Raw genomic sequence first — 8,922 nt, forward strand, 5'->3', positions numbered from 1 at the left:
GACACGTGTACACACACACAGACACGTGTACACACACAGACACGTATACACACACACATGCACACACACACATACACACAGACACGTGCACACACACATTACCGTATTTCTCCGGATTATGAGACGCACCGGAAAGTAAGACGCACCCCGTCTCCCGCTGCCACCACTCCCCAAACTTCTCTGAAGTGAAACAAATCTGACCACACGCAACGCACGCTTTGGGCATTGGCCCTTCTTCATAGCGCATCGACAAACATCAACGGTGCCCCCTAAAACGTCGCCTGCTCGATGTTTGGGTGTGTAACGATTTAAAAGCTCCCCCACGCAATCATCACGCAGATGAGTTGTTAGGGATACACTGCGATCTTCATCATCACCACCACTACCACTACATGTAATAATAATGATGACGAGCGTCTTATAAATCAGGAGAAGGGGATCAAAAAGCTTACGATGTTTAACATTCGCGACGAATAACAAACACAAACAACCGCCCACGAACTCTGAAAAGTAACACGGCTGCTGTTGTTATTGATGCGGCAATCGCACGACTTTTTAAGGGACCTCATTTTTTTCCAAGAACAACAACAACAGCATCAACAAACAAAGACAGCCAACCGTTGCATGTTTTGTTTGTGTTATTTCGTGGAAGCGACGTGCGACTGTAAATACATAATTATGATAATGTTATTATGAAGATGTATCGATTAACGTCGAAGATTTACTTTAAACGATCTCTTGACTTGTGGGCCGGCTCGCGTTGCCATGATCCCCCGATGATGATGATGATTGTTGTTTTTGCCGTGTGCGGTTTTTGTATTTAGTATAAATATTATTATTATTGTTATTTGAACGTGGGGGTGAGGGGGAGATTAAAAAAACACAACACAACAGTCAATTAACTTTTCTTGATTGATTGATCGACAATAATGTTTCGTCATTCACTTTTGTTGTGAAGGATCTGAATTAAGTGTAATAATTAATAAAATCAGATTCAAACCACGCTGCTAACCCAAACTTTCGTCTTTATTTGATGGGGGTTTTTTATATCCAGGTTTTTTACAATTACCTCAAAATATGTTTTTTGTGCGACCCAATCGACCTCGGGGAGGCCCATGGCTAGTTCAGACAATTGGGGTGCTGGGTCAGTAGCGCAATAGAGACAAAGATCCCCCGTAGAGGCTTCACAGACTATTGGGGCAAGTGCTGTTGAGCGAGTGAGTAGCAACCTACGAAAGCCGGCAACGGCACATGAGGGAAGATGTGTCCAGCACCACGCCCGGCCGCCTTTGTCTCCCTCCTGGCGATGTATTTTCACACCGCACCAGGCTGAATCGACCTCGGCGAACCACAGCACCGGTTCAGATACTCGCTGCCGCTGATGCTGTTGGCCTTAGGGCGGAATCGAACTCCGGGTCCCTCTGGGTTCAGAGCACAGTGTGCTAACCGCTGCGCCACCGCTCCATCCCGGATACAGTTGCTCTGAATATGAACTAAAACTATGTTTTTTAAAAATCTTGACAGGTAAGGCTCACTGATTTGTGCAGCTCTTTTTCAGAAGCGACCTGGCCACACATGACAGCTCAACGGAGTGTCTCATCACGTGGACATTTATAGCAACCAAAACACTCTAAACGCGTGGTGATGTTGAGTCTCAGTGTGGAGGTGGAAAAAAACCGATGGACCCCAGAGAAAAATCCACGCGATCAGGGAGAGAGAGAGAGAGAAAAAAAGCAGATGAACCCCAGAAAAAAATCCACGTGATCATGGAGAGAGAGAGAGAGAAAGCAAACTCCAAATATATAGCAGCAGACGTCGGGGTCAGGATCGAGTCCACGACCCCCTGCACACCAGGCGAGGTAGTTAACATATCCTAGCGACCGCGGCGCGGATCTAAGTCAGGAATCAAGTCGAACGATCTGTTATGGCCAATTTCACTCGCCTGTTACTACGCAATTATTACTTGCGTTCTGCCGCTCGCGAGCACAGAGGCGATCCCACAGCTGCTGCGCGATGTATTCCACCGCGGGTGAATGATAATACAGGCATAATGATGTAAAAAATAAAACAACGGCAGATATTAAGAAGAAAAAGTTATGTCAGCGGACAGTTCTACAATAACATTCCGGACTGTGCAAATTATTCTGGGCGCAGTTTAAGTGATGTGTGTATGTCTCTGTGTGTTGTTTTAAAACATGAATATGAAACGTGTTTCTGCAGAGAGGTATTTTGTCAACAGCAGCTTTGTCAATCCGCTGTTGGATGAAAGCATCCACGTGTGTGTGTGTGCGTGGGGGGGGGGGGGGGGTGTTTGACCATACTTCACCACGCCGGTCAAGTCTGGGTTCGTGAAGTCGCGGCAGCGGTGAAGACCGACCTGGTTATCGCTCGCCACTGATGTTGGCCGTGAGTCCAACGTTGGGCCAACGTTATTGATGCAACGGTTCTAACCACGTGCTAACGTTGGCATGTTAAGGTGTAATGGGGGGGGGGGGGGGGGGGGGTTCATAGCTCAGCGCGCTAACCACGGCGCCACCGCTCTACCCCATAGAAGCCTTGTGACGCAAATAGTGCTCGAATTCACTTTTAATGGGAATACTATTTCGGCTAATTATGTCTTCCATCGTGGCATAATGATCGTGAAATATTATGGTGATTATATTCGGTAGATTATGGTTTACGGCTTTGGCCAAACGGGCACGATGACTTAAACACGCAATATACTCGGGACGCGTTCTGCCTTTTTGCCGCCTTAATCTGCAAAATAAAATCTTTCTAAAATCTAGCCTTAGATTTACGAAATTTACGACGATCTGGAAAATAAAAATGATTATTCTGATTTTTTTTAAAGTAAAACGTTTAAATGGCATCACTAAAATGGCGTCGGTTTATTAGTTTTCCCGCCAAAACAGTCACGTGGCATCGTCGACGTCACTTTTGTAAGCATAAGTATAATATATATGTATATTATTCAATAATTAAAATTGATTCCGAATGTACGAAACAAAATCCAATTTCCGAAAATGCTAAACGAATACAATTCGAGAACTCATTCCCTACAATATACACAATGTGGTTACATCATTATGGACGTATGTACGGGTACGTACCTGTTGATATGTGTATACACGTGTAAGATTGCATGTCTGTGTCTCGTTGTGTGTGTATCAATTGCAAGTATCGATCCATTCAGATTTGTATTGAATGTATGTATGTGTTGCATGTATATATGTGCACGTATATGTGTGTAGTGTAGCGGTTAGCGCGCTGCGCTACGAACCCGACGACCCGAGTTCGTTTCCCGCTCACGGCTAACACCGGTGACGTTTATCTGAACCGGTTTTGGACCTCCCCTAGGTCTACTCAGCCTCAAATGAGTATCTGCTGCGGTATGTAAAATCATCGCCACTGGGGAGACAAAGGCGGCCGGTCGTGGTGCTGGTTACCCACCCCCTCGTGTGCCGTGCCGGCCTTCATAGGTTCTGGCTAACAGCACTTACTCCAACGATCTGTTAAGGCTACACGGGGGATCTTTGTCTTTGTTTTGTAAATGCGTGTAGGCGTATACACTCCTGTATATGTAGAAAAAGTGACGTTTTAAGAACAAGTAAATGCTGCCCTTGTCAATCCACTGCTGGATGGAATAATGATGTGGGTGCATGTGTGTGTATGGGTGTTTTTGTGTTTTCCGTATGTGTTTTGAGGTTTTATGTTAGATACCACGCGAAAAGTTACGATAATGGAACGCACGTACACACATGTAAATACACATACACACATATACATGCGTGTATATATGTATGCGTGTGTCCTCATACGCACATCCACGTATGAATGTGTGCAAACACATGAATGGGTACACATACATGTAAACATGTGTCCACGCACACACACGCGTGTTTGCATGTATGATGTATGAATACATGCTTGTTTGCTAAGTAGCGCTTCGCTAATGATTATTATTTTAGCAATGTAATATAAATACATATCTAAGTATATATATAGTTTACGTGCTCGGGTGGAGTGGTGGCGCAGTGGTTTGGTGCACAACGTTATGAAGTGTTGAGGCCGGGCACCAGAGTTCAACACCTGAGTTCAACACCTGAGTTCAATACCTGAGTTCAACACCTGAGTTCAATACCTGAGTTCAACACCTGAGTTCAATACCTGAGTTCAATACCTGAGTTCAACACCTGAGTTCAATACCTGAGTTCAACACCTGAGTTCAATACCTGAGTTCAATACCTGAGTTCAACACCTGAGTTCAACACCTGAGTTCAATACCTGAGTTCAACACCTGAGTTCAATACCTGAGTTCAATACCTGAGTTCAACACCTGAGTTCAATACCTGAGTTCAATACCTGAGTTCAACACCTGAGTTCAACACCTGAATTCAATACCTGAGTTCAATACATGAGTTCAATACCTGAGTTCAATACCTGAGGTCAACACCTGAGTTCAATACCTGAGATCAATACCTGAATTCAATACCCGGTCATTGCTGACGCCCCACCCCCACTTCGCTGATCCGCGCTGACCAGCGTGGTGAAGTATGGTCACACTGCCCCCGTGACCGACAGTGCTTAGTATGACTTTAATCCAGCAGTGGATTGACGAAGGGCTCTTAGTTTAGAATACTCTTGTTTATTGTTACTACAGCTACTACGACTGCTACATAATCGAAAAAGAGGTTCTTAGCTCAATGGACTTTAATCGGAAAAAAATAAACTTCTGAATTCACTTATATGTATATATGGGTGCCACGGTGGCGAGATGTTAACTACCTCGCCTGGTATACAGGAGGTCATGGGTTTGATCCCCACCCTGACACCTGCCGTATATTTGGAGTTTGCTTGTCTCTCTCCCTGTGATCACGTGGATTTTTATCCGGAATTCTCCGTTTTTCCCCCCTCCACACGTTTAAATTCAACATCGCGCGTTTAGAGTAGATGGCTTGCTGTGAATGTCCACGCGATAAGCAACTTCGTTGCGCCATCGTTTGCGATAGCCGGCTCGCATCTGATAAAGAGCTACACAGCTCAGTGGGGCCTTGTCTGGTTAAAATAAAACAAAAAACATAGTTATTCTTAGGGGTTTTTTTTCGGTAAAGTCACGTAGGTAAAACATCAAAATAAATAAAAATAAAATAAAACAAAAATCACGACGTTTAGGAGGCAACACAAGTCTCCGTCATCAGGTGGGACCGTCACAGCCGGATTAGCTGCATCATAGTTGTATCGTTTAAATAGCACACGCATGCGTGTCAACAAACGTGGAACAAACAAACTTACTTGCGTCGCAAACGAGCACGGAGAGACGGAGACTTCGCAATTAAAATCGAGGGCCACGTGGACGGGAGGACAAGACACGTGGGTCTGAAGACGTCACCCCGACTGACGCATGGCCGATGGTCAAGGCCGATGACGGAACGGCGGCCGTGGAATGGAACGCGCTTTGCGAGAGCACGGTGTACCCGGGAGCGAGGAGAGAGACGGAGCGATGAAATCAGTTCGTGTGCAGGTGAGAGGGATGGCGGTGCGGATTCTGGGGAGGGGTTCATCCAGCAGCGGATAGATTACGGCTGCCGCAGCTGTTTCTGCTGCTGCTGTTGATGATGATGCCAACGACGTGGCCTAACTTTTCTAGAATCAGAACATTAATTGACGAGGCTTGCCCCCCCCCCCTACGCAGTTGTGGTCACGTGGGGCTTGTTTGACCATACTTCACCACGATGGTCAGTCCGGGTTGGCTCAGGAAGGAGTTGTCCAGGATCGGGTCAGATATCACTCGTCAGGTAAGCCGTGGATGGGAATCCAACTTAGGTGTCCGGGTTCACGATACTGATGTTCTGGTCATCTGAACGTTTTGAATGAGAGGACCTTCTGCAGGATAACGATGAAAGAGTTATGCCCACTAATTATAATCATTATACGTACATAAAATACGATTATATTATCATAAATATTATATATTGTTGAGATATCAAATCTGGAACGTAAAACTTTAGCGAGCAGAAAAAAACAAATCTCTCCAACGTACATTTCACTATTATTATAATTATTATTTTCAATATACGCATGAAAATTAGTTTGCTTGCAAAAAAGCGATACATATGCAAGATCAAATTAATAACATATTTAATTTATCAACGAGAGTCTCACTGAGTCTGCAATGAGCAGGGTCCTGCCGCACTGCGTTGCTTGGTCAATCCCTTAGTGTGCATCGCTACCAAACTGAGATGCAGATGTAATACTCAAGACACGTGCAGCCTCATAGAAGCTACTGGGGGAAAGTGCTGTCAGCGAGCACCTATTTAGGCACGCGGTAATGGCGTTGTTACGACCACCACGTGCGCTCACGGCCGTGTTTGTATCTCCACTGCCATAACACGACATGGCACGACACTGCAGGCTTACATATATATGTGTGTAACAAAAACAACATTTTGCAGAAATGAAATTAGCTGTTCATCCAGCAGTGGATGGATCACGGCTGATGAATATGATATATTGATAAAAAAAACACTTGTATCAGACAAATGCGCAGTTTACAACAAACTTCTTGCAGGAATAATTACAACTCACGCATCGGTGCGTAGCCAACTTAGCACAACGATATACTATTGTGTGTTTTGTGAGTTAGTTGTGTTACCCTCAGGACACAACTACGATTTATATTCACTTATATCTGTCTTCCAGTCTGTTTATTTGCATTTTCTAGTTGTCTGTCAATCTTTACACGTCTGATGTCAGTGGCGTTAGCAAAGTAACAAAGACAAAGATCCCCCGTATAGTCTTAACACAATTTTGGGGCAAGTGTTTGTTCGCCAGCACCTACGAAGGTCGGCACGGCACACGAGGGGGTGGGCTGGCCGGCACTACCCCCCCTCCCCGCCTTTGTATCCCCAGTGGCGATCTTTACACATCGCACCAGGCCCTCATTTTGAGGCTGAGTCGACCTAGGCGAGGCTCAGGGACCTCTTCAGATAATCGCCACGCGTGTTGGTGGCCGTGAGCGCGAACCGCTGCACTTGACCACTTTCAATTGAACACACACCGCAAGACACACGCATGGACGAGGCTGCTATATGTGTGTTCTCTCCGTCTACGCCTCTGTTCGTCTACTGTTGTAACTACGTACAACGCAACGTACACATAGTAATGTCTACAGTACACGTAGTAATGTATCCACGTGTATATCCGTCTTGCCAGTACGCTAACCCGTCTGTATTTGCGGTATCCACGTATCTATGGATCGATGCCCGTGTGTCTAGCTATCGCATCAATGCGTTATCACCTTAACAAAACCTCACAAAACATGGGACACTCTTTAAAAAGGGTCTTTAGTCTTTCGCTGTTAAAAAATAAAATATATCGTTTTCATGATATTATTATTAATTAATTTATTCTTATGGTCAAACAACCCTTCAACACCAATACATCCAGCAGTGGAGTCAGACGCTATTTAAAATAATTTAACGTTGCAACAAAAATATAACATTGTCATGAATATCACACAGATATCGACTGTGTTTTAGTTTTCTAATTGTATATCGAGCGTTAAGCGGTCCCGGCCATAGCAACGTGGAATTTCCACCACTGAGCTCCACCGCAAAGTCTCACTTTCAGACTTTGTTCAAGACGCCGCGTATCGCCACTGTTGTCACCCCCCCCCCCGCCGCACCTCCCATTCGCACGGTGTGGCTACGTACGGTGCGAAAGAAGTTAAAAGCACGTACATTTTAACGCAGCAACATTTTTTATTGATATCATAAATCCGCACTGACCAGCGCGGTGAAGTATGGTCAGGCGAATCAGCCATGACCGATACGGAGAAGGCCTTCATCCAGCAGTGGATTGACAAAGCGCCGTAAAGACCGTGATCGAGTTTACGTATTGCGGGTAAAGTTTAGTCACTGCGCAGAGCAAGACGAAGACAAAGATCCCCCGTGTAGCCTGAAAAGACTGTTGGGGCAAGTGCTGTTAGCGAACACCTTTCCAGGCCGGCACGGCACACGAGGGGGTGGGTGACCAGCACGACGCCCGGCCGCCTTTGTCTCCCAAATGGTGATGTTTACACACCACACCAGGTAGTCATTTGAAACCGAGACGACCTTGGACCCGCATCAGATAATCGTCACTGATCTTGGCCGTGAGCGGGAATGGAACTCGGGACGCCGGGTTCGAAACGCAGCGCGCGCACACGCACAAAGACAAAGATCCCCCGTATAGCCTTAACAGACTGTTGAGACAAGAGTTCTTAGCGAGCACCTATGAAAGCCAGCACGGCACACAATGGGGTGGGTAGCCAGCACTACGCCCGGCCGCCTTTGTATCCCTAGTCGTGATGCTTACACACCGCATCAGGTACTAATTTGAGGCTGAGTCGACCTAGGGGAGGTCCACGACCGGTTCAGATAATCGTCACTGGTGTTGGCCAGTGAGCGGGAATCGAACTCGGGTCGCCAGATTCGTAGCGCAGCGCGCTAACCGCCGCACCACCGCTCCCCCATCGAACTCGACACACGCACAGACACACACACACTGCGGCCGTATGGTCACGACTCCACCACGTTGGACGTATTCCTAACCGGCTCCTCGTGAAAGCGTGGTGCGTGCAGTTAGAGACTCGAGTTAATCAGTGAGTGAGTTAACGTCTTCACAGCTCTTGCCTCCAGCCAGTTCACCCTGGCGGGGGCAGGGCTTGTCGCTAACATCAGTCGTCTGATACCGCGTTCACAGCGCGGCACTTCATCATTGAATGAGTCCATCAGCCTGGCTGTGTGTACGTTTACAAAGCACGTCCTTGTGTATAACATCGTTGATTTAATATATATTACAAACAGCTGAGCACAAAAAAGTCACGTATTTCGTGGAGACGGAGCGATGAAAACAGCTGGTGCTGGGCGGATTTAGGGGGAA

The sequence above is a fragment of the Lethenteron reissneri genome, chromosome 39 (assembly GCF_015708825.2).
Source record: "Lethenteron reissneri isolate LAM-NWPU_2019-01 chromosome 39, ASM1570882v1, whole genome shotgun sequence".
NCBI classification, from domain to species: Eukaryota; Metazoa; Chordata; class Hyperoartia; order Petromyzontiformes; family Petromyzontidae; genus Lethenteron; species Lethenteron reissneri.